This window comes from Delphinus delphis, chromosome 5 (genome assembly GCF_949987515.2).
Source record: "Delphinus delphis chromosome 5, mDelDel1.2, whole genome shotgun sequence".
NCBI classification, from domain to species: domain Eukaryota; kingdom Metazoa; phylum Chordata; class Mammalia; order Artiodactyla; family Delphinidae; genus Delphinus; species Delphinus delphis.
The window spans coordinates 13,357,523-13,385,368 of record NC_082687.1 but is presented as its reverse complement, the minus strand read 5'-3'; the positions used below and the strand labels follow the sequence as shown (position 1 = coordinate 13,385,368).

Below are 27,846 nucleotides of genomic sequence, written 5' to 3'. Positions count from 1 at the left end.
CATTCCCAAGCCAAGGCATAAATGAAGGGTTAAAGTGATTCTTCTAAATTCTTCACAGGAGGGAGTTGAAACACCTAAGACTTTGATTTAAGAAACTTTCTAATTTTTAAACTTACAACCAGTTAGGTAACTGTCCAATTAATTGGTTTTTCATATATATAAATATTTATCATTTTTAATAAGTTAGAAGTCACCATGAATCAGACTTTCTGAAATGCTGTCGGAAATGTTTAACATGTTTCCTTTTCGCTTTTTCTCAAACTGACATGGGAGAAGGCTATCAGAGGGAGGTTCCAAAGTCTTCCCCTCACTCTCAGGGCTGCTACTGAATGAGGAGGAGCTGCCTTGACTAAGGACCGTATTCCTTACATGGACTTGAGCAGCGTGCTCTTCAAAGATCCGTAATTGCTTGTGTCGTGCCAGCTCAGCACTGGCTGTTCTCAAGGGAAAAAGTTGTGAAACTTCACAAACCTGAGTTAGGATTAGAGATCATAGCAGCCAAGTCATAGTTCATGGTCGAGGGCCGACAGCTGACACTCAAGGAAGTCAGGATGGAGGGCATCTTATTGATATGGATTGCCAGTGTAAGAAAGGAGACGTTCTCCCTCCCAACTCACCACACCCATTTAAAAAGAAATTGATTGGCACTGAAGATTTGAAATGCAGAAGAGAAAGTTGCTGGGATAAGGTTTAAAAAAAAATCCACACTTTGGAACAGAAAAGAAATAAAACAGTTAAATCAGTGATGAATAAAAATAAAGTTGGGGGGCTTCCCTGGTGGTGCTGTGGTTAAGAATCCGCCTGCCAATGCAGGGGACACAGGTTCGATCCCTGGTCTGGGAAGATACCACATGCCGCAGAGCAACTAAGTCCGTGCGCCACAACTACTGAGCCTGTGCTCTAGAGCCCGCGAGCCACAGCTACTGAGCCCGCGTGCTGCAACTACTGAAGCCTGCGTGCTTAGAGCCCGTGCTCCACAGCAAGAGACGCCACCGCAATGAGAAGCCCATGCACCGCAATGAAGAGTAGCCCCCACTCACCGCAACTAGAGAAAGCCTGCACACAGCAACGAAGACCCAACGCAGCCAAAAATAAATAAATAAAAATTTATAAATAAATAAGTAAATAAAATTGGGGATGAAGAAAATCATATGATGTGAAAATGGAGGAAGAAATTAGAAAAATACAATATAAGAGACAAAGTAATGCTACAAACTTAAAAACTGCAATAATTCAGTTTCTTACTATGTTTGCCTTTTAAGTATTAACTAAATTTGAAATATTTCTAATGATGGTCAATTTAATATTTTTACTGGCAACTTAAGTTCTTGGCTAAACTTCCTAGAGCTATTTATAGACAATTTTCCCTCTCCTGCCTATAAAAATACATCACTGTAGTATTTTTAACAGCAAAGCCTGTATGAGACAATTTACTTTCATGACCTGTCAGATTCTTGTGGCTGCTTCGAAGTAGCCTCATTTGGAAACCCTTGTTTGTGGATTTTTTTTGGTCCCAAATTGGTGTCATTTTTTACTAAAAAAAAAAATGTAGTAGTGTATTCATTAAGCATTCACTACATACAGCTACAACTTCATTTTATATAATTTCACACCACTGCAGGTATTTTGGTTACTTCCAGAAATAATTTTTAGATCTAGGTGACCCTGAAGAAGGATCTGCTTTCTCTTTAATACAAACTAAAGCTGCTGCTATGTTATTTTTCTTTAAGCTTCCACATGGTTTATAAGTAACAAGAAGTAGGGAGCAAAAAAAGAAGTACGTTTTTTATAAAATGAGCTATAGGGAGGGGGTGTTTTTGAGAGGTTGTAAAATACCATTCTTTACCTCCAGCCAGGAATATACTCACATCATATAGATCAGAAATGGCAACTAAGTTTCCTTGCATGTGCCAATCAGTTGTCACTGATCACTTGCTAGTTGCTGCTTGGAGAATCATATGGAGAAGGGTTTAGAAGTTTAGTTCAGGCTCAGCAAGAGAAAGTGATGTGATTTTGAAATCTTCAAGAATTTTCTCAAAAATGTTAATGAGTTTAGATGAATTATGGTTATTTTTGGCAAGAAGAAACGTTCTTGTCAGTAAGCAGCACAGAGATGCTTACCTCCACCCACTACTACTACTAGAATACTACTAGTATTCTTCTGGATGAATAAACTAATTTTTAAAAAATTAAAGATCTCCAAGGCATTTGGAAGAGCTGTTATATTAGTTACTCATAGCTTAGCGGTAATTAATTAAATAATCTAAGCCCTAGGTGAGGTCAGTTGAGCTGTGGGAATGAAATGGAACTTGATTATGGGAGAAGAGGAGTGATAATTTGTGGGCAGGAGACATCAGAAGGCTTCCTAAAATGTAAAATATTTTTGAGAGATTTTGGCTCTCTCGGTTGCCAATGTCTTCTCTAGGTCACTGATGAAAATGTCAAATAGAGCCTGGCCTTGGTTTGACACCTGCTAAACATTATTTATGTCTTAAGACCACATCAAACCATTTGTAACCATTCTATTTATAAGTTTCCTGAGCACCCTTCTGAGTTTCCAGATATAAACTATAGCAGTGTTCTTGGCACTTAGCTGATAGATTTGCCTGAAAATACAGTTCTCTGATTTAGCATAAGAATCTTCTTTTCATGGTTTTACTGTCCTCTGTAATTCTGGGATGGTGGAAATTGTATGTGACAAAGTTTGAAAAGACTTGTATTTTAGCTCTAGAGTTCTAGCTCTAGTTAATTGTGTAATTTTGTACAAACTGGTTAGTCTCTTTGGACCTCAGAAATGAACGTTAGCCCAGATCAGCATTTCCCAACTGATGGGCCTCAAATTCCAGAATGTCCTATCTATTGACAAGGGCCTGCAAATAATTATGCAGCCCAGAATTGTCTGACTGAGTACCGCTACCACATGTGAAAGGTTGTGGAGTTACTGTCTCCAAAGAAGACTTTTGAAAAGGGTGGAAAACACCGCCATAGGTTATGAACAAGCTTCTCTCTCTCTCTCTTAGCTTTTAACTCATGGACCCCTCCTCTATATTTGACAAGGATAAGAATAATCACTTCTATTTTATAGTAAAATAACCTTGAGGCATAGAAAAGTATAATCAATTAAGTTCTCCCATATTATATGATGGCTTTTTCGTTGATGTAGGAATTGAATTCTGTATTTTGAGTATGTTTGTTTTCCTCAGCTAAGTGCCACATATGATCTTTATTATATTTGGCTCCTTTCTCTGATAATAATTAAACAAGCATGGATTTGTGATTACATGCTTGATTTAATTAAAATATCCTCTGGGTGATAGAGTCCAATGAGAAGCAGAAGCAGAGTATGCAATGAGTTATTTTCATAAAAGATGCAATTTGACTTTTGCCAGAATTGACTGGTGGAGCCTCACTGTCAGCTAACATGAGCTATGGAAACTTGGCTCTCTGCAGAGCTAGCCACATGGTGCCAGATACTCTTTTCACAGTGCCAGGAGATATCTGTGATGTCAAAACCCACAGGATAGCTGAGTTCAGAATGTAGGCTATGTACTCAGCAGGACACCAACGAAAGTTGCTTGCGTCATACAGACAAACTGTATTTGGAACTGACGTCTTTGAGAGATCAAACTTCCACTGATATTTTAAAAACTTTGAGCTTCACAAGTCCTCACAGGGAGAACACATGTCGGGAGCTACAGACACACTTATGTCGGGTGTCTTAATTGATGACTGCCAGGAATTGTGGCATTTCTTAATTGTATGTAGAAAGATACACATTTTCCATTTCCAAGAGTTGGTGAGGTTAAAAAAAAATCTAACCAAAAAATATGATGTTTCCATCTTAAAAGTGGAGGTTTAGTGGGATAACACATAAATTCAATGATTCTCTCTTTCAGACCCCAGACCTTATGCTACAGGTAAGGACACTGTGTGTTTACTTCAAGGGATTCATGAACTTGCTTCGGCAAAGAGCCTTAACTGTTGGTTGATTAAATAATATATTTTGTCTATTTGTACTGCTATGTACACTACTGTAGCTAATACAATATTAATTCATTAAAAGGTATTACTGACATTATGTCTTTTTACAGTATTGTTTTTATGTTTATATGCGTGTGTGCATATATATATTTATTTAATCTACTGATCTTAAGAGTTCAAGAGTTATCACATGGGGGTCTGTGATATTTTGCTTGTCAAGGGCCCTCACTTTGAAAAGGTTGGGATCCACTGTCTTAATGGATTTCAGGTAGAGTGACAGCTGATGGAGAGGTATTTTTGGCAAAGGGGCTCTCTGGCTGTAGCTGCCTGTATGCTAGGATAAAGGGCAAAACGTGTCTTAAGAAGAAGTAACCTTAACTAGTATTCTACAGGCCACAGACTAAATTTTACTTGTAAGAATAACGCTTAGTGTGAGAAGTGATTTCTCTCCCAAATCCAAGGTGTCACCTTATTTCTAAGTTATGGGACCAAAATAACAATAAAAACAACAGATTCTAAATGTTTTATTTGATCTCATGATGCCAGGTATTATCCATCTAAATCACTGGTATTTTAAAGTTAGTTCAACTACATAACAGATATTTGCTCTAAGAGGAAGAAAATGACAAAGTATTAGTTAGAAGAAATATTAAACTGCTATAGGTATAGGGGTTATGCTTGAGTGAAGCTAGTTATGGCAAGTGAGATGGCTGCCGCCCTCTAGTGGTTAGTGGTTCTCTCTCTCCCTCTCTTTCCCGATGTCTCTCTCTCACCTCAAGTGCCCGAGACATTTCCCTGAGAAGTTTCCTGTTTCCTCTTACTCAATCAAAGCACCATAAAAAAAAAAAAAAAAGAAAGAAACAAAAAAGAGTTTGCAGTCTATTGCCACTCTCATCTTCAAATCCCAAGAGATTTTATCCCCCTGGCTTAAAGGCACACTCATATATATTTATATATATATATAATATGTATATATATGTGGGTTTTGCTTGTCGCTATCATGGATTTTTACATTTAACCGAAAATATTTGTTGAATATCTACTATGAAACTACCTGTATGAGACTATTCACAGAAAAAGTATGAGATAATTCTCACCCTGAAGAAACTTTTAATATAGGAGAGGATATGAACAAACATGAAATTTTTTTTTATCATGAAGGCCAAAGAGTTTTATTTACTAGAAAAACAATTCTTTGGTTTTACATGCTTGACTCACTGGTCATTGAGATAAGATGATTTTCAGTGTTTAGCAAAATTTTTAAAAAGAAAATTACAGTGCTAGAGGATGCCCATGTTACAAAAATTGGCATAGGTGTGTGTGATGGGGGAGGATGAGGACACAGTCCTAGCTGTGTCCCTTATTTACACCTCTCCTTAAACTGTCATATTTACTCGTTGCCTTGCTTGTAAGAAGACGAAAGACTGGTAAGACATCGCTGATAATTTTCATTCCTTTTCCAGGTCAATAAAGGACATTATAGGACTAATTGTCACCCTAATGCCGTACTTAGATGTGAGCACATTGTCTTGTGCATGAGTATCCAGAAAATGTCTAGCCTCCCAGTGCATTTATACCTCATGATTTCAGATTCCTTGCTCTCTAGGGATAGTTGTATGTTAAGAACAGAAAAGGAGGTCTTATAAATGTTTCTATAAGTATGTTCAGTAAATTCTTATCATGCAAGTAAAAGAATATAATTTGTACTAAACATTGCATTTGATTGTGGACCCACACATTAAAGGACTATGTAATGGCAGTCAGATAATACTAATAAAAGGTATTCTTAGAGATTTAAAATTATTCCTAAAGAGTTTTAAAAGTTTGCCCATGTGTAGAATGAGTCTCTTTTAAATTTTAATAGGCTTAAAAAGTTTTCTTTTTAAAACTAAGACTATTTGGGGGGCATACATTTAAAAATATTTGAAAAAAATTGATTTAGAAGATAACCTGACTTGGAATGCCCTCATGTAAGATTTCTGAGGAACTTAGTTGATTTTATAGTATAAATATGAACAGATCATATGATATCACAGGAAAAATATCTAATGAAGACATCAATTGCATTAATATAAGTATGATATTCAGATCAGTACTGTTCTCTGTCCTGGGCAGGTACGTGTAAGATACTGTGTTCTATTCTGGGTGTCAGAGTTTAATGATGTCAACTAATCACAGAGTTTTCAGAAGCAGGAAATTTTGGAAGTTGTATGGAGAACAGCTAAACAAACTGGGGCAAAACACTAAAGATGATATTTTAGCTCGTTTTAAATATATGTAAGACTGGGCTTCCCTGGTGGCGCAGTGGTTGAGAGTCCGCCTGCCGATGCAGGGGACACGGGCTCGTGCCCGGGTCCGGGAAGATCCCACATGCCGCGGAGCGGCTGGGCCATGGCCGCTGAGCCTGTGCGTCCGGAGCCTGTGCTCCGCAATGGGAGAGGCCACAACAGTGAGAGGCTCGCGTACCGCAAAAAAAAAAAAAAAAAAAAAAAAAAAAAAAAAAATATATATATATATATATATGTAAGACTATGATGTAGAAGGAAAGAAAATGAAAGAGGAAACAGATATTGAGTCTAAACCTATAGTTTAAAAATTCCACTTTTTTCTATATAAAATATGTATCAAATTCATACCTTTCTTTCTTCTCACTTAATATGTCTCCTAGATTTGGCCCAGTCTCTTTATTCTCAATGTCATTACTTTAATTTGGATTATTGCAATAAATGTGTATCTGGTTTTTACAGCTCACCCCTGACCTCATCCATCTTAATGCTGTTACTAAATGATTTCTCTTAAAATATTGTTGGTGTCATGGAACTACAATTCTAAACTATGGCTGACCTTTAAACGGCCCCATTCACAGTTTATGCTGATTTCACCCTGATCTTATTTTCTATTATTTCTGATGGGCCATCTACTCAACTTAAGTTTGTTCCTCCACTATCCCACATATATATCATGTTCTTTGTCAGTTCCATAACTGACAAAGTTATATCTTTCATTTTCCCACTCCAAACCCTCTGTCCATAAATTTCTCCCTATGCATCCAATTCTTATCTATTCTTTGAGAGCCATTACATGTCATTCTTTTCTTGAGGTCTTCTTAAACTAGTCTAACCATAATAATTTTGCATCATAATTCCCATAGTGTATTTTGACTGACATTTAATACTTTTAAAATAAGGCATAGTTACAAAATAATACTTATTCCATGATATTGCTCATCATTTCACTCTAGTCAAATTTTATACTGTCGAGATAGATTTTTTCAGTGATGACCCTGATTCATCCATGCCTCCTTGTACCTGTGGCCTTGGAGAGACTCCAAATGGATTTGGCCATTTGACATTTGGCCAAAGAGGCAATAAGCAAGTGCCATGTAAAAAGAGACTTGAAAAATGTTGTGCCCTGGAGCTTGCCTTCTCTTGCTGCTCTTTGGCACCCTGAGACCAACCATGTGAAAGAACTTAGGCTATCTTGATGGAGACATGTGGCCCGGTCAACCTTGCTCCCTAATCCAGGGTCAGTACCAACTAAACGCCAGTATCAACTGCCAGACATATGAGTGTGGCTGCCCTAGAGCCGCTAGCCCCCAACCAACCCAGCCAACATACTGCAGCTGCGTGACTGAGCGCAAGCAAGACCAACAGAAGAACTGGCCAGTAGGCATTGCCGACTCATAGAATTGCTAGGTAAAGAAAAAAAAAGATTGTTGTCCTAAGTCACTACTTTTAAGGGTGGCTTGCTTTGCAGCAAAAGCTGCTGGATATATAATAATAGTTCTTTATCAGTCAATTTTTACTTGGGTTCTAGATCTGCCTCAGCACCTAAACTGTGAGTTATCTGAGAGCAAGAACCATGAAATCTTTTCTGAAATCTTCAGGATTTTAGCTAATTGACAATGTATAGACAATTTGATTAAAATTTTCCTCTAATAATTTTAATTTTTTTTTTGCATCGTAAGGATGAAATTACCAATCTTTACACACAACGACATCACCTGCATTTTCTAATTTTAGGTAGGATAAAATTGTTTTAAAATATAAAATTCATGATAAGTATAATCTTGGATTAGACCTTAGATTTTTTAAAAATTTCTATAAAGAATGATACTGAGACAATTAGCAAAATCTGAATATGGACTGTATATTACATAATAGTAATTTATCAGTGTAAAATTTCCTCGATTTTATAATTACATTATGGTTATATAAGAGAATGATTCAGTAAAAATAGTAGTACGAAATTTACTATTATGAAATAAGTATATATGGAGAGAGGAACAAGAAGGGGGTGAGACAGAGAGATGGAGAAAACCTTTTGGCAAAATGCCAAGAATCTGGTGAGTCTTAGGTGAAGGGTACAATGGGATTCATTATACTATTCTTGTATCTTTTTGATATATTTGGAATTTTTATTCAAAACAAAGAGGTAAGAGCCACTGCTCCCCAAGTAATTTAAACATTTTAACTTATAAAAGGTATAGGTCACTGCTGTTTAAAATGGAAAGTCTGCTGGACACTAAGAATAAGCTGACAGTTACTCCATCAACTCCACTGTCATCACTCATTATCCTAAGGAATTTGTTCTTTAGTCCGTGATGAAGGATTGGAGAAGGAACAGCAGACCATGTGCAATGAATGCTGTAGACTGAGTGGCTAGAAATAAGCTTGGGGATCTTCAGGCTTACCAGATCTTGTACTATATGCAAAAGTTACCAGTAGATTCTAAAAACAAATGCTTTCCAACATTATTCCTAGAAATAGTGTAGCACTGACCTACTATTCTACTCTAAGAGGATGTCCCACTGCAGTGAAGAGTTGCTTACTTTGCAATTAATAAATGATAAAAGAGGAGAGAGATTACACTACAATTTTTTTTCCTTTGGGTAGGAGATACAGAATTGAAACTTAAACCATTTAATGATTTCCTAAATGTTCAGAGTCCTTTTCTCTGTAGACTGAGCTATGGGATCATCAGGAATTTAACACAATGATCCCTGTTAAAATTTATCTGAAATTCCTTGACTTCTTTACTATTGTATATATGTATAAATAATAAAAACCTTCAATTGCTGGAAAAACTCTGGAATGCTACCAACTAATTTGATATGTTTACTATTTCAGGAAAATTTTTTACGATAGGAACTTTAATCTTTAATTACAAGATGTTATAGATACTGTTTTATTGAAATACATAATGAAAACAAGCAAAACAGTCTGAAATTAAACTCCAAATGTTTAATTTCAAATGCTGTTAAGAGGGTGAATATTTCCTTTAGGCATTTTAGGCATTGATTTAAACATCTTTTGCAAAGTATTGATTTTAGTAAGAAGTATATTTTAAAAATCTGAACTAATTTTATGTTTATGTTAGATTGGAGTCAATTAAAAATAATGGCCTTTTTTCTAGATATTCTTAGATGAAAGCATTGAATTAAAACAAAGGGATGTTGGGACTTCCCTGGTGGTCCAGTGGTAAAGAATCTGTCTCCCAATGCAGGGGATGCGGGTTCGATCCCTGGTCGGGGAAATAATATCCCACCTGCCGTGGTGCAACTCAGCCCACACGCCACAACTACTGAGCTCACGCACCTCAACTAGAGAGCCCACTGCCACAAACTACAGAGCCCATGCCCTCTGGAGCCCGTGCCACAACTAGAGAGAGAAAACTCGCATGCCATAACTAGAAAGAAGCTGCAATGAAGAGCCCGTGCACTGCAACAAGCACCACAACAAAAGATCCTGCATGCTGCAGTGAAGACCTGATGCAGTCAAATAAATAAATAAATATTAAAAAACAAAAAAACAAAGGAATGTTAAGCTTTGCTGCAATTGACACTATTTGGGAATAAGAAATAAATACATAGGCCAGTAGCCAAAGTATGGGTTAAGTAAGGATCAAAGAGAGAAGATTGTGGTTAAAATAGAACTTTCTTTAAAAGCATGCTATGCTTTTCATTACCGATGGAAAATAAGTTCACAGCCAAGATAAAATCTCCCTGTTCGTTATCATCTACACAGTGTGCTAAGTTCAAAGGCAAATGGCCCTAAAAGTGCTGGAATCATCACTTGGCATCCATTAACAAAATCATGATCAAGACATACTGGCATGAGAACCCCTTTAACATAGACAAGTCCAAAATATGTAGCTCTAGTAAGAATAACAAAGAATTCGTGTACAAAGAGTAAAGCTCCCTTAAGAAAAAAATAAAAATTTCCCACTTAGATTGTAAAAATATTTACCCTATAACTTGAACTGGGGTAGAGGCAAAAAAAAAATTTCTCTTGAAATGCTCAAAAATCCAATTTCTTGTATGGTTTTGTGATATTTTTCCCCTTGCATAAATGAGATAACTGGGCCATAATGCTTATTTTAAAATACATTTTACCTTTTCTAACTGAGCCCAGATTCCACATACTTAACTATCCCTGGTTCAACTCCATTCTTTAGCACTCCATCTTGTCACTGGTTGGAAGTGATGAGGTATGCCCTGGTTTCTTCCTATTTATAGAGCAGAGGCAATGAACCGAAATGACAGATGTGGCTTATGTTAGTTAGGGCTTAAGTGAAAGTCTTATGCTCTAGGCTTGTGTGTGAACCTAAAGAATGAGGAGTGGGCTCTTCACTAACTTCTCTTCTCCTTTGCTTATCAATTTTGATTAATCAACCATATATATACTTAGGAACTGGCAAAGGTAAATTATCTTCTCTTACTTACTAAAGAAGAACTTCTAAATAATTGTAAACCTCTAAATAAATGAAGCTTAGCACATCCTTGTATCTGTTATTCAGGAGATATTTTCCTCCGTGCAGCCTGAATCATTAATTGTTCAGTTGTTTTTTAAAAAGATTATTTATTTATTTATTTATTTATTTATGGCTGCATTGGGTCTTTGTTGCTGCACGCGGGCTTTTTCTAGTTGCGGTGAGTGGGGCTACTCTTCTTTGTGGTGTGAGGGCTTCTCATTGTGGTGGCTTCTCTTGTTGTGGAGCACGGTCTCTAGGTGTGCGGGCTTCAGTAGTTGTGGCATGTGGGCTTCAGTAGTTGTGGCTCGCAGGCTGTAGAGCGCAGGCTCAGTAGTTGTGGTGCATGGGCTTAGCTGCTCAGCGGCATGTGGGATCTTCCCGGACCAGGGCTCGAACCCGTGTCTCCTGCATTGGCAGGCAGATTCTTGACCACTGCGCCACCAGGGAAATCCCAATTGTTCAGTTTTAATATTTTATATTTACTTAAGAAGAAATGGTGACCTATTACCCTCTTTAAATTTGTTCATATCCTACTGGGCTTAGAATACCATCCTTTAAATGAAAGAATATGGGTTCTATTCATCTCAATTGATTATAAATCTTAAAAAGGTCAAGTTGGTGTCTGGTTTATGCTATTCATTCATTCATACAACAGATATTTCTTGAGTATGTGCCACATGCCAGGCATTTACTAGCACAGCATAGAATACATAGTAAAGAATACACATTCCTCACTCCTATGGGTTTGATATCTTAAGTAGGATAAAACCAAGTGTGTAGACAATTATGATACAGCACTATAAAGAAGTATAAGTTCTAGGATGAGGTTAAGTTACAAGGTGCTATGAAAGCATATAGGAAAGCAATACAACTCAACGTTTGACACTGGGAAATTTCCCAGAGAAAGTAATACCTGAAATAAAAACTGAAGGACAAGTAGGAGTAAGGATCTGAAGACCAAATATGAAGGAGGGGAGGGGCAATAGAAAGATGGAAAAGCATTTCAATGAGAGGTACCAGCATGAGCAAGGCCCCAAAGGTTAGAGATAGCATGATGTGAGCCTAGACACTGGGACGGAATGAGAAGAGATGTGGTTGGCGATGTCAAATATTGAAGATAATTTCCATCCTTGTTAGGATTTCAAGCTTTGCCATGAAAGCAATGAGCAGCCATTGTCGACTTTTAAAGTAGGAAACAGACAATATAAAAACCACACTGTCTGCAATTGGAAATGGATCAGTGCTGGGAAATACTGTTAAGAATATGATTAGGAAGATGTTGCAATGATCTCAGCAAGAATGATGGAGATTTAAATCAAGGGATGGAGAGAAGTTGATAGATTTGGGGGAGATTTAGAAAGTGGACTTTAAAAGACTTGATAATTAACTGGTGAGAGACAGGGAGAGAGAAAGACAGAGAGAATTAAAAAATAATGTGCACAATTCTTATCAGGGCAACTGATGGATGGTAGAGATATTAATAGTTATAAATATGATATGGAGCACAGGAGAGAAATTCACCTTCCAGATTAAGATTTGGAAGTCATCAGCATATAGACTATAATTAAAACCGTGAGCTATGCATATAACCATGTGGGGTATGTGTAGGTGAAAAGAAGAGGAGACCTGAAACTTAACCATGAAAGAGACCAACATTAAAGGAATTAGTTGAGTGAGATGAACCTGCAAAACAAACTGAGATGGATAACCCAAAGAGACATGAGGAAAATCTAGGTCTATGGTGTCAAGGAAATCAAAAGAAGCCAGTGTCACCAATGCCAATATCATATGGAATTAAGTCATATGAACGCCAAAGATTATCTTTATACTTATTAATGGCCCATACCTTGAAGATATTGCTTTCCCAGCCTTTCCCTTTGACTACCTACTTGGCCACATCTTAAAAGAAATATTGGAAGTTAAAAACTACGTATTCTATTAGTGAGTATATTAATGATGCCACTGTAATATGTGTATTGTAAGTTTAAAAAAATGTAGTACTAAAAATAGAGTTAACATATGACCCAGCAATCCCACTCCTAGGCATATATCCAGAGAAAAGCATAGTTCGAAAGGATGCATGCACCCTGATGTTCATTGCAGCACTATTTACAATAGCCAGGACATGGAAGCAACCTAAATGTCTATCAACAGAGGAATGGATAAAGAAGATGTGGTACATATATACAATGGAATATTACTCAGTCATAAAAAGGAACGAAATTGTGTCATTTGCAGAAACGTGGATGGACCTAGAGACTGTCATACAGAGTGAAGTAAGTCAGAAAGAGAAAAACAAATATCATATAATATCGCTTATATGTGGAATCTATAAAAATGATACAGATGAACTTATCTGAGAGCAGAAATACAGACACAGATGTTGAGAACAAATGTATGGATACCAAGGGGGGAGAGGTAGTGGGATGAATTGAGAGATTGGGATTGACATAAATACACTACTATGTATAAAATAGATAACTAATGAGAAACTACTATTTAGTATAGGGAATGCTATTCAATGATCTGTGGTGACCTAAATGGGAAGGAAATCTAAAAAAGAGTAGATAGATGTATACATATAACTAATTCACTTTGCTGTATAGCAGAAACTAACACAACATTGTAAAGCAATTCTAGTCCAATAAAAATTAATTTTAAAAATAGTAGTAATCATTTAAATTTCAGCAACATATTTTCCTTCCCTTTCCAGATCTGAAGTTGTAATCAGGGGTGCATAATGTATTAAATTGTTAGTTAGGAATTAATTTGGTTATGAAACTGAGGGGAAAATCCTTGTGTGGAGCAATAGAGTTATTAGGCTAATTATTTAGAACTCAGATTTTGGACTCAATGAGAGGTGGGTTTGAATATATTGCTACACATTTAGTAGTTATGTGACACTGGATAAACATCTTAAGTTCTCCAGCCTCAGTTTCCTCACCTGAAAATTGGAGATAATAACAGTATGTATCTTTAAGTGTTTTTGTAAATACTAAATGTGATAATTTATGTAACATGATTAATACATTAATTAAATAGTTATTTCTTAGTAACATCATTGGCCTTATTAACAGATTATAACTGATTGAGCTAAATATCAAATACTCTGGTGATTTTTGCTCTGGTGCTTGTGTTTCATAAAAATTACAAAAACATTTGTATGAAAATCAGTGAGGAAACAGCAGACTTGTACCAAATATAGATCAGATATGATCGGGCGTGTTCAGGGTGGTATGGCCATAGACAACAATATAAATCAAAGGACCTAACAGACATATTCAGAAGAGTCCAACAGCAGCAGAGTACACATTCTTTTCAAGTGCACATGGAACATTCACCAGGATAGAACATGTCAGGCGGCAAAACAAGTCTTAACAAACTTAGGAAGACCGAAGTCATATCAAGTATCTTTTCTGACCACAATGGTATGAAACTAGACAACAGTAATAGGAAGAAAATTGGAAAATTCATAGATATATGGAAATTAAAAACCCACTCTAAACAACCAATAGGTCAAAAAAGAAATCAAAAGGGAAATCAAAAATATCTTGAGACAAATGAAAATGGAAACACAATATACCAAAATTCATGGGATGCACCAAGAGCAGGTCTAAGAGGGAAGTTCATAGCAATAAATGCCTACATTAAGAAAAAAGACGATCTTAAACAAACAAACTAACTTTACACCTCATCGAACTAGAAGAAGAAGAATAAACTAAACCCAAAGTTAACAGAAGGAAGGAAATAATAAAGATCAGAGTAGAAAGAAATGAAATGAGCCTAGAAAAACAAAAGAAAAGATTAATGAAACTAAGAGTTGGTTTTTTGAAAAGGTAAACAAAGTTGACAAACTTCAGTTGGACTAACAGAGAAAGAAAAAGGGAAGACTCAAACAAATAAAATTATAAATGAAAGAGGAGACATTACAGCCAACACCACAGAAATACAGAGGATCATAAGAGACTATTATAAACAATTACATGCCAACAAATAGAAGAAATGGATAAATTCCTAGAAACATAAGACCTACAAAGACTGAATCATGAAGAAATAAAAGATCTAAATAGACCAATGATGAATAAGGAGTTTGAATCAGTATTCAAAAATCTCATCAAAAATAAAATCCCAGGACCTGATGGCATCACTGGTGAACTCTACCAAACATTTAAAGAAAAATTAATACCAACCCTTCTCAAACTCATCCAAAAAACTGAAGAGAACACTTCCAATATCATTTTACAAGACGAGATTTAGTCTGATACCAAAACCAGACAAGGACACTACAAGAAAACAAAATTACAGGCCAATATCCCTCATGAACATAGATGCAAAAGTCTTCAATAATGTACTAACAAACTGAATTCAACAGCACAGTAAAAGGATTATACACCATAATCAAATGGGATTTGCTCCAGGGATGCAAGGATGGATCAACATACATAAATCAATAAATGTACTGTACCACATTAAAAGAATGAAGGATTAAAAATCATACGATCATCTCAATAGATACAGGACAATCATTTGACAAAATTCAACAGCCTTTCATGATAAAAAACTCTTAGCAAGACAGAGGACCTTCAAGATGGCTGAGAAGTAAGAAGTAGAGATCACCTTCCTCCCCACAAATAAATGAAAAATACATCTACATGTGGAACAACTCCTACAGAACACCTACTGAATGCTGGCAGAAGACCCCAGACTTCCCAAACAGAAAGGAACTCCCCACATACCTGTCCATGTGGCTGACAGTGTCTTGGTGCTCTGGCCGGGTGTCAGGCCTGAGCCTCTGAGGTGGGAGAGCCATGTTCAGGACACTGGACCACCAGAGACCTCCCAGCCCCATGTAATATCAATCAGCAAGAGCTCTCCCAGAGATCTCCATCTCAACACGAAGACCCAGCTCCAATGAATGACCAGCAAGCTCCACTGCTGGACACCGCATGCCAAACAACTAAAAGAGAGGAACACAACCCCACCCATTAGCAGAGAGTCTGCCTAAAATCATACTAAGTTCACAGACACCCCAAAACACACCACCAGACATGGTCCTGCCCACCAGAAAGATCCAGCCTCATCCACCAGAACAAAGGCACCAGTCCCCTCCACCAGGAAGTCTACACAACCTATTGAAGCAACCTTACCTACTAGGGGAAGACATCAAAAACAATGGGAACTATGAACTGGCAGCTTGTGAAAAGGAGACCCCAAACACAGTAAGTTAAGCAAAATGAGAAGACAGAGAAATACACAGAAGATGAAGGAGCAAGGTAAAAACCCACCAGACCAAACAAATGAAGAGGAAATAGGCAGTCTACCTGAAAAAGAATTCAGAGTAATGATGGTAAAGATGATCTAAAATCTTGGAAATAGAATGGAGAAAATACAAGAAATGATTAACAGAGACCTAGAAGACCTAAAGAGCAAACAAACAATGATGAAACCACAATAAATGAAATTAAAAATTCTCTAGAAAGAATCAATAGCAGAATAACTGAGGCAGAAGAATGGATAAGTGACCTGTAAGACAGAATGGTAGAATTCACTGCCACAGAACAGAATAAAGAAAAAAGAATGAAAAGAATTCAGGACAGTCTCAGAGACCTCTGGGACAACATCAAACGCACCAACATTCGAAATACAGGGGTTCCAGAAGAAGAAGAGAAAAAGAAAGGGACTGAGAAAATATTTGAAGAGATTATAGTTGAAAACTTCCCTACTATGGGTAAGGAAATAGTCAATCAAGTCCAGAAAGCACAAAGAGTCCAATACAGGATAAATTCAAGGAGAAACACTGAAGAAACATATTAATCAAACTATCAAATATTAAATACAAAGAAAAAATATTAAAAGCAGCAAGGGAAAAGCAACACATAACATACTAGGGAATCCCCATAAGATTAACAGCTGATCTTTCAGCAGAAACTCTGCAAGCCAGAAGGGAGTGGCAGAACATATTTAAAGTGATGAAAGGGAAAACCTACAACAAAGACTACTCTACCCAGCAAGGGTCTCATTCAGATTTCACAGAGAAATTAAAACCTTTACAGACAGGCCAAAGCTAAGAGAATTCAGCACCACCAAACCAGCTTTACAACAAATTCTAAAGGAACTTCTCTATGCAGGAAACACAAGAGAAGGAAAAGACTTACAAAAACAAACCCAAAACAATTAAGAAAATGGTCATAGGAACATACATATTGATAATTACCTTAAATGTAAATGGTTTAAATGCTCCAACCAAAAGACATAGATTGGCTGAATGGATAAAAAAACAAGACCTATATATATGCTGTCTACAAGAGACCCACTTCAGATGTAGGGACACATACAGACTGTAAGTGAGGGGATAGAAAAAGATATTCAATGCAAATGGAAATCAAAAGAAAGCTGGGGGCTTCCCTGGTGGTGCAGTGGTTGAGAGTCCGCCTGCCGATGCAGGGGACATGGGTTAGTGCCCCAGTCCGGGAAGATCCCACATGCCGCGGAGCGGCTGGGCCCGTGAGCCATAGCTGCTGAGCCTGTGCGTCCGGAGCTTGTGCTCCGCAACGGGAGAGGCCACAACAGTGAGAGGCCCAAGTACAGCAAAAAAAAAAAAAAAAAAAAAAAGAAAGCTGGAGTAGCAATTCCCATATCAGACAAAATAGACTTTAAAATAAAGATTATTACAAGAGACAAAGAAGGACACTACATAATGATCAAGGGATCAATACAAGAAGAAGATATAACAATTGAAAATATTTATACACCCAGCATAGGAGCACCTCAATACATAAGGCAAATGCTAACAGCCATAAGAGGGGAAATCGACAGTAACATAACCACAGTAGGGGACTTTAACACCCCACTTTCACCAATGGACAGATCATCCAAAATGAAAATAAATAAGGAAACACAAGCTTTAAATGATATATTAAACAAGATGGACTTAAGTGATATTTATAGGACATTCCATCCAAAAACAACAGAATACATTTTCTTCTCAAGTGCTCATGGAACATTCTCCAGGATAGATCATTTCTTGGGTTACAAATCAAGCGTTGGTAAATTTAAGAAAATTGAAATCGTATCAAGTATCTTTTCCGACCACAATGCTATGAGACTAGATATATCAATTAGAGGAAAAAAAAACCGTAAAAAATAAAAAAAACATGGAGGCTAAAAAATATTCTATTAAATAACCAGAGATCACTGGAGAAATCAAAGAGGAAATCAAAAAACACCTAGAAACAAATGACAATGAAAACACAATGGCCCAAAACCTATGGGATGCAACAAAAGCTGTACTAAGAGGGAAGTTTATAATAAAATCCTACCTCAAGAAACAAGAAAAATCACAAATAAACAACCTAACCTTACACCTAAATCAATTAGAGAAAGAAGAACAAAAACCCCCCCAAAGTTAGCAGAAGGAAAGAAATCATAAAGATCAGAACAGAAATAAATGCAAAAGAATTGAAGGAAACAATAGCAAAGATCAAGAAAACTAAAAGCTGGTTCTTTGAGAAGATAAACAAAATTGATAAACCATTTGCCAGACGCATCAAGGAAAAAAGGGAGAAGACTCAAGTTAATAGAATTAGAAATGAAAAAGGAGAAGTATCAACTGACCCTGCAGAAATAAAAAGGATCATGAGAGATTACTACAAGCAACTATATGCCAATAAAATGGACAAACAGGAAGAAATGGACAAATTCTTAGAAAACACAACCTTCCTAGACTGAACCAGGAAGAAATAGAAAATATAACCAGACCAATCACAAGCACTGAAATTGAAACCGTGTTTTAAAATCTTCCAACAAACAAAAGACCAGGACCAATGGCTTCACAGGCAAATTCTCTCAAACACTTAGAGAATAGCTAACACCTATACTTCTCAAACTCTTTCAAGATATAGCAGAGGGAGGAACACTCCCAAACTCATTCTATGAGGCACCATCACCCTGATACCAAAACCAGACAAAGATGCCATAAAAAAAGAAAACTACATACCAATATCACTGATGAATATAGATGCAAAAATCCTCAACAAAATACTAGGAAACAGGGCTTCCCTGGTGGCGCAGCGGTTGAGAGTCTGTCTGCCAATACAGGGAACACGGGTTCAAGCCCTGGTCTGGGAAGATACCACATGCTGCAGAGCAACTAGGCCCGTGAGCCACAACTACTGAGTCTGTGCATCTGGAGCTTGTGCTCCGCAACAAGAGAGGCTGCAACAGTGAGAGGCCCACGCACTACGATGAAGAGTGGCTCCCGCTCGCCACAACTAGAGAAAGCCCACTCACAGAAATGAAGACCCACACAGCCAAAAAAAAAAAAAAAAAATACTAGGAAACAAAATCCAACAGCACATTAAAAGGATCATACACCATGATCAAGTGGGGTTTATCCCAGAATGCAAGGATTCTTCAATTTATGCAAATCAATCAATGTGATAAACCATATTAACAAACTGAAGGAGAAAAACCATATGATCATTGCAATAGATGCAGAGAAAGCTTTTGACAAAATTCAACAACAAAATTTTTATTTATGATAAAAACTCTCCAGAAAGTAGACATAGAGGGAACTTACCTGAACATAATAAAGGTCATATATGACAAACCCACAGCAAACATCATTCTCAATGGTGAAAAACTGAAACCATTTCCTCTAAGATCAGGAACAAGACAAGGTTGCCCACTCTCAGCACTATTATTTAACATAGTTTTGGAAGTTTTAGCCACAGCAATCAGAGAAGAAAAAGAAATGAAAGGAATCCAAATTGGAAAAGAAGAAGTAAAACTGTCACTGTTTGCAGATGACATGATACTATACATAGAGAATCCAAAAGATGCTACTAGAAAACTACTAGAGCTAATCAATGAATTTGGTAAAGTAGCAGGATACAAAATTAATGCACAGAAATCTCTTGCATTCTTATACACTAATAATGAAAAATCTGAAAGAGAAATTAAGGAAACACTCCCATTTACCATTGCAACAAAAAGAATAAAATATCTAGGAATAAACCTACCTAAGGAGACAAAAGACCTGTATGCAGAAAATTATAAGGCACTGATGAGAGAAATTAAAGATGAGACAAACAGATGGAGAGATACACCATGTTCTTGGATTGGAAGAATCAACATTGTGAAAATGACTATACTACCCAAAGCAATCTACAGATTCAATGCAATGCCTATCAAACTACCAATGGCATTTATCACAGAACTAGAATAAAAAATTTCACAATTTGTATGGAAACACAAAACACCCCGAATAGCCAAAGCAATCTTCAAAAAGAAAAATGGAGATGGAGGAATCAAGTGCCTGAACTTCAGACTATACTACAAAGCTACAGTAATCAAGACAGTATGGTACTGGCACAAAAACAGAAATATAGATCAATGGAACAAGACAGAAAGCCCAGAGATAAACCCACACACATATGGTCACCTTATTTTTGATAAAGAAGGCAAGAATATAAAATGGAGAAAAGACAGGCTCTTCAATAAGTGGTGCTGGGAAAACTGGACAGCTACATGTAAAAGAATGAAATTAGAACACTTCCTAACACCGTACACAAAAATAAAGTCAAAATGGATTAAAGACCTAAATGTGAGGCCAGACACTATAAAACTCTTAGAGGAAGACATAGGCAGAATACTCTATGACATAAATCATAGCAAGATCCTTTTTGACCTACCTCCTAGAGAAATGGAAATAAAAACAAAAGTAAACAAATGGGACTTAATGAAACTTAAAAGCTTTTGCATAGCAAAGGAAACCATAAACAATATGAAAAGACAACACTCAAAATGTGAGAAAATATTTGCAAATGAATCAACTGACAAATGATTAATCTCCAAAATATACAAGCAGCTCATGTAGCTCAATATCAAAAAAACAAAAAACCCAATCCAATGGCAGGAATCTAAATAGACATCTCTGCAAAGAAGATATACAGATGGCCAACAAACATGTGAAAGGATCCTCAACATCACTAATCAATAGAGAAATGTAAGTCAAAACTACAGTGAGGTATCACCTCACACCAGTCAGAATGGCCATCATCAAAAAGTCTACAAAGAATAAATGCCAGGGAGGTTGTGGAGAAAAGGGAACCCTTGCACTCTTGGTGGGAATGTAAACTGATACAGCCACTATGGAGAACAGTATGGAAGTTCCTTAAAAAACTAAAAATAGAATTACCATATTACCCAGCAATCCCACTACTGGGCATATACCCTGAGAAAACCATACTTCAAAAAGAGTCATGTACCACAATGTTCATTGCAGCACTATTTACAATAGCCAGGACATGGAAGCAACCTAAGTGTCCACAAACAGATGAATGGATAAAGAAGATGTGGCACATATATACAACAGAATATTACTCAGCCATAAAAAGAAATGAAACTGAGTTATTAGTAGTGAGGTGGATGGACCTAGAGTCTGTCATACAGAGTGAAGTAAGTCAGAAGGAGAAAAACAAATACCGCATGCTAACACATATATATGGAATCAAAAAAAAAAAAAAGAAAGGTTCTGATGAACCTAGGGGCAGGACAGGAATAAATATTCAGATGTAGAGAATGAACTTGAGGACACAGGGAGGGGGAAGGGTAAGCTGGGACAAAGTGAGAGAGTGGCATGGACATATATACTACCAAATGTAGAATAGATAGCTAGTGGGAAGCAGCTGCATAGCACAGGGAGATCAGCTCGGTGCTTTGTGACCACCTAGGAGGGTGGGATAGGGAGGGTGGGAAGGAGACACAAGACAGAGGGGATATGGGGATATATGTATACATGTAGCTGATTCACTTTGTTATACAGCAGAAGCTAACACAAAAATGTAAAGCAATTATACTCCAATAAAGATGGTTTAAAAAAAAAACTCTTAACAAATTAGGTATAAAAGGAATGTATATCAACATAAAAAAGGCCATGTATGACAAGCCCAACGCTAACATCATACTCAATGGTGAAAAGCTGAAAGCTTTTCCTGTAAGATCAGGAACAAAACAAGGATGCCCAGTCCTGCCACTTTTTTTTTTTTTTTTGTGGTACGTGGGCCTCTCACTGTTGTGGCCTCTCCCGTTGCAGAGCACAGGCTCCAGACGCGCAGGCTCAGCAGCCATGACTCACGGGCCCAGCCACTCCGCGGCATGTGGGATCTTCCTGGACCGGGGCACGAACCCTTGTCCTCCGCATCAGCAGGCGGACTCTCAACCACTGCGCCACCAGGGAAGCCCTTGCCACTTTTTAAATTCAATATAGTGGTGGAAGTCTTAGAGCAATTAGGCAAGAACAAGAATAAAAGGCATTCAAATTAGAAAGGAAAAAATAAAAATGTCACTATTTGCAGATGACATAATATTATATATAGAAAACTCTAAAGCATCCATAAAAACTGTTAGAACTAGTAAAAAATTCAGTAAAGTTGCAGGATACAAAACCAGCATATATAAGTCAGTTGCATTTCTATACACTAAGCATGATATATCAGAAAGAGAAATTAAGAAAATAATCGCACTTACAATAGCATAAAAAAAATACCTAGGAATAAATTTAATCAAAGATAGGAAATATCTGTACACTGAAAACTATAAAATACTGATGAAAGAAATTGAAGATACAAATAAATGGAAAGATATCTCGTGTTCATGGATTGAAAAAATTAATATTGTGAAAATATCCATACTACCCAAAGCAATCTAGATTCAATCAAATCCTATTAAAATTCCAATGACGTTTTCCACAGAAATAGAAAAAAATTCTAAAATTCTTATGAACCACAAAGACCACAACTAGCCAAAGTAATCTTGAGCAAGAAGAACAAAGTTGAAGGCATCACACTTCCTGGTTTCAAAATATTCTACAAAAAAAGCTATAGTAATAAAAACAGCATGATACTGGCATAAAATCAGACATATAGACAAATGAAACAGAATAGAGAGCCCAGAAAGAAATCTACTCACTTATGGTCAACAGATTTTCAACAAAGGTGTCAAGAACTTACAATGGGGAAAGGACAGACTTTGCAATAAGTGCTGTGAGAAAACTAGTTTTCTACATGCAGAAGGTTGAAATTGGACCCTTGTCTCACTCCATATATAGTTAGAAACTTAAATATAAGACCTGAAACTATAAAACTATTAGAAGAAAACGCAGGGGAAAAGCTTCTTGACATTCGTCTGGGCAATGTGGTTTTTTTTTTGTATATGACCTCAAAACTGCAGGCAACAATAATAGACAAATGGGATTGCATGAAATTTAAAAGCTTCTTCACAACCAAGGAAACAACAGAGTGAAGAAACAACGTATGGATTGTGAGAAGATATTTGCAAACCATACATTTGTTAAGGGGTTAATATCCAAAATATGTAAAGAACTCAAACAACTCAATAGCAAGAAGACAAATAACTTGACTAAAAAATGGGCAACAGACCTAGATAGACACTTCTCAAAGGAAGACACACAAATGGCCAAGAGATATATGAAAAGATGCTCAACATCTCTAATCATCAGAAAACGCAATTCAAAACTACAATGAGATATCACCTCACTTCTGTTAGGATGTCTAGTATCAAAAAGACAAGAGATAGCAAATGCTGGCAAGGATGTAAAGAAAAGGGAATCCCTGTATACTGTCGGTGGAAATGTAAATTGGTACAATCATTATGGAAAACAGTATAGAGACTGCACAAAAAATTAAAACAAGAACTGCCATATGACCCAGCGATCTCGCTTCTGGGTATATAACCAAAGGAAATGAAATCATGATCTTGAAGAGATATCTGTATTCCTATGTTCATTGCAGCATTATTCACACTAGCCAAGATATAGAAAAAACCCAAGTGTCCATTGTTGGGTGAATGGATAAAGAAGATATGGTATATAAATACAATGGCATATTATTCAGCTATGAGAAAGAAGGAAATCCTGCCTTTTGTGAAAACATGTATAAACCTGGAGGACATTATGCTAAGTGAAATAAGCCAGACAGAGAAAAGCAAATACTGTATAATCTCACTTATATATGGAATGTAAAAAAATAAAAAGTGTTGAACTCATAGAAGCAGAGAGTCAAATGGTGGTTGCCAGGGTCTGGCAGGGAGGGGAAGAGGTGGGGGAAGTGGGAAGATGTTGGTCAAAGGGTACAAAGTTGCAGTTACGTTGGATGAATAAGTCTAGACATTAATGTACAGGCATGATGACTAAACTTAATAATACTGTATTGAACACTGGAAATACGCTAAGAGAGTAGATTTTAGGCGAACTCATCTCACACAAAAATGGTAACTATGTAAGGAGATGACATGTTAATTAACTTGACTGTAGTAATCATTTCACCATGTATTTGTACATCAGATCATCCTGTTGTACAGCTTAACTATATATGGTTTTTATTTTATTTTTATTTTTCTAATTTAATTTCTGTTGGAGTATCGTTGATTTACAATGTTGTATTAGTTTCAGGTGTACGGCAAAGTGAATCAGTTATACATATACATATATCCACTGTTTTTTAGATTCTTTTCCCATATAGGCCATAACAGAGTATTGAGTAGAGTTCCCTGTGCTATACAGTAGGTCTTTATTAGTCATCTATTTTATATATAGTAGTGTGTATATGTCAATCCCAATCTCCCAATTTATCCCTCCCTCCCTTGTCCTCTGGTAACCATAAGTTTGTTTTCTACATCTGTAACTCTATTTCTGTTTTGTAGATAAGTTCATGTGCACCCTTTTTTTTTAGCTTCCATATATATGGAAGCTGTTTAATATATTTTCCAGACTAAATCTTAGTTAACATACAGATAGCATTTTGATATTTAGGTATCATAAAGGAATTTTTTAAAACCTAAGTTTAAGAATGGAAGGTTTTAATGTCTAAACCTTCATAATGAAGTATAACTGGGAACTCATAACACTGAAGAAATGTTATATGATGCTAACTCTAAGCATCACAACGGGATCCAAAAGCTGTAAGTGCAGGAGTCTAAGAATGATTTATATTTATCTTGTTACTAACCACAAACTACAGGACCGAATAACTAATGTAATGCATTGAACAAAGACATTTTATGGTTTTACGAAGATTAAGATTTGGACCCCATGCAGCCACATTGTTGTAATACGTTTCTTTAACAATGTCTATATAAAACTTTTGTTTGTAGGCATGACAGGCAAACTACAAATCACTGGAGTTTCAAATAGTAGCTGCATCAATATTTGTTGCATGAATGTAAGTCCTAAGTAGGTAGTTAGGTAGGTAGATATAATTGAAACAATTTCTAGTATTTTAGGTCTGTTTATATTTTCTTGATTTCTTCATTCCAATTTATGTTGTTCATTACAGTGAATTTATGTTTCATCTTTTTCTGCTAGTGAAGTAACTTTTAACATCCTAAAGACAAGTGCTTTTGAAAATGCATTCTTAGCACTGCTTTTCCTCCTAATGCCTTTTATTTATGTTTCATATCAGAGCTTGCAAATTATTTTTTGTGCTTTGATTTTAACAACTCTATTGTTAAAAGCAAGCAATATATTGTAAGTTCCATTTTATAGATAAGGAGACAGATTCAGAAGTATTAAGTGAGATAAATTTTCATTAGAACCAAAATCTTCTGATTCTCAGACAAGTTTTTTCCTAATAACAATCTAGGTCAGCATTTCTATAAATTCAATTGTGGTGATGCTTCTGTTGGGTCAGCCAAATGTTTGTTCGGGTTTTTGTAACATCTTACGGAAAAACCTGAATGAACTTTTTGGGCCAACCCCATATATATGCATGTAAGATTTTCTAGGTAGCCATAAGAGAGCATAATTTGGATGAAAACCAGTAGATTTTTATATACAATAGTTTTATGTGTAATTAGAAAGCAGCAAATATATTTATGCAGGCCTTTTCTTAAACCAGGAATAAAATGTCTTTAACCACTTCTATTTCTTTTTATTTTAAATTAATTAATTAATTTCTGTATTTATTTTTGGCTGCGTTGGGTCTTCGTTGCTGTGTGCGGGCTTCCTCTAGGTGCGGTGAGCAGGGGCTACTCTTCGTTGTGGTGCATGGGCTTCTCATTGCGGTGGCTTCTCTTTGTTGCGGAGCATGGGCTCTAGGCACGCGGGCTGCAGTAGTTGTGGCGCATGGGCTTAGTTGCTCCGCGGCATATGGGATTTTCCCGGACCAGGGCTTGAACCCGTGTCCCCTGAATTGGCAGGCGGATTCTTAATCACATACGTCGTCTTCTCCACCAGCCGCCCGTCCTCACAGAAGTCGTCTGTGGCTTTGCCCCGGAGGCCTTGTACTGTGTAATCCTTGGTGAGGTGAGCGTTGTACATGTCGGTGAGGAGCCTTCGTCCACGTCCCACGCCGAGCACAAGCACCCCAGGCGCCTGGGCATCCAGTCGGTGCCCCATGCCAATCTTCAGGCTGGTGAATGCTGGTCCACGTACCAGCGGATGGTCGATGAGGGTGGGCACACTGGTGGCTGTGAGGGTCAGCTCCTTCTCTTCACTGCCTTCCACGGGGCCCAGCAGGAAGCGAGCACGATGTTCAGAGGCAGGACGCTTCCCAGCACTGAGACCTTTCAAAAGCTGCAGCTCCACCGTATCGCGCAGATGCTTCCACTTTAGCCCCGGGGCTTGTAGGCGGCGAAGAGCCTATGCAGCCACGCCAGGCTGGCTAACCCCATGCCTGAAGCCCGCGACCCGGGCTCGCGGAAGAGCTGAACCCGCAACCACTTCTATTTCTTTAAAAATTAAAATTCACTTATTTACTATATTGAGCTCCTCCTTCCTCTGTGCTAGACAGCATGCTACAATGTACACACATACACACACAACGAGCACGCACATACACAGACACACCAATGTATCATACAGTTTCCCTGCTCTCTTACTTCAGAAGCTGGTCTGTTACCACATCAGAAACCACATCAGAAAGAGGCAGATGGGTGGGTGCTGAACTGAGCATCAAAGGAACCTGATTAAGAAAGTGGTACCGCCGGGCTTCCCTGGTGGCGCAGTGGTTGAGAGTCCGCCTGCCGATGCAGGGGACCCGGGTTCGTGCCCCGGTCCGGGAAGATCCCATATGCCGCGGAGCGGCTGGGCCCGTGAGCCATGGCCGCTAAGCCTGCGCGTCCGGAGCCTGTGCTCTGCAAAGGGAGAGGCCACAACAGTGAGAGACCCGCCTACCGCAAAAAAAAAAAAAGGTACTGGAAAAGGAGATCTAATATCATAAGTCAGTCTGCTCTCCTGGCGTGGTATAATTTCTGCTCAGGGAAACAGTCAACAACAGCAGACAATTCAGGTTGAAGTGACAGGTGTGCAGGAGAGCAGAGAGATAGAGAATCAGCTGTAGGCAATATTCATGTGATTTCCCTGCAGGCATTCACTGGAGGACTAAACGAGATTATATATGTAATGGGATTTGGGAAGGATGCGGCCTAGTTTTAAATAACAACGAGTTTTTTAAAAAAATTTAAATCCCATATGAGGAATTGTTTAACTTCTGTGTTGTGGGCTTCTTTCTCCCTGAATCCACACCCACTAATTCTTTTACATATATTTTTCTTCTCAAAGTTAAAGAGTTATTTTTATAAAAAAGCTAAAAATCATTTGCTCACAATTGAAGAAAGCTACTCCAAAGGCTTGAGTTCCATAAACAAGGTATTTTTCTCTCTTTTTTTTTCCCCCTTTTGCGGTACGCGGGCCTCTCACCGCTGCGGCCTCTCCCGTCGCGGAGCACAGGCTCCGGACGCGCAGGCCCAGCGGCCATGGCTCACGGGCCCAGCCGCTTCGCGGCACTTGGGATCCTCCCGGACCGGGGCAGAAGGCCGCATCCCCTGTATCGGCAGGCGGACTCTCAACCACTGCGCCACCAGGGAAGCCCCAAGGTATGCCTCTTTATCGGGTGGTAGCAACTTGATTTCTAGGCATAAATTCTCATATAATGGTAACACAATATACAAAAGTTTTACTGTTATGGCATTGATTGTTGGGATATTGTTTAAAATTCTAACTACATGAGAATTCTGCTTAATGAGATCCTGTGAGAGATATTTTAATCCCCAGCGCTAGGAAAAGATGTACTTGAACTAATCAACCAGAATATT

The 27,846-nt window shown here is 37.5% G+C and overlaps 1 pseudogene; it reads right to left on the bottom strand.

The window, feature by feature from the left end:
- Positions 1–183: 183 nt before the first annotated feature.
- LOC132425674 (pseudouridylate synthase TRUB2, mitochondrial pseudogene) lies at positions 184–26,424 on the bottom strand (annotated as a pseudogene).
- Between the last annotated feature and the right edge of the window lie 1,422 nt (positions 26,425–27,846).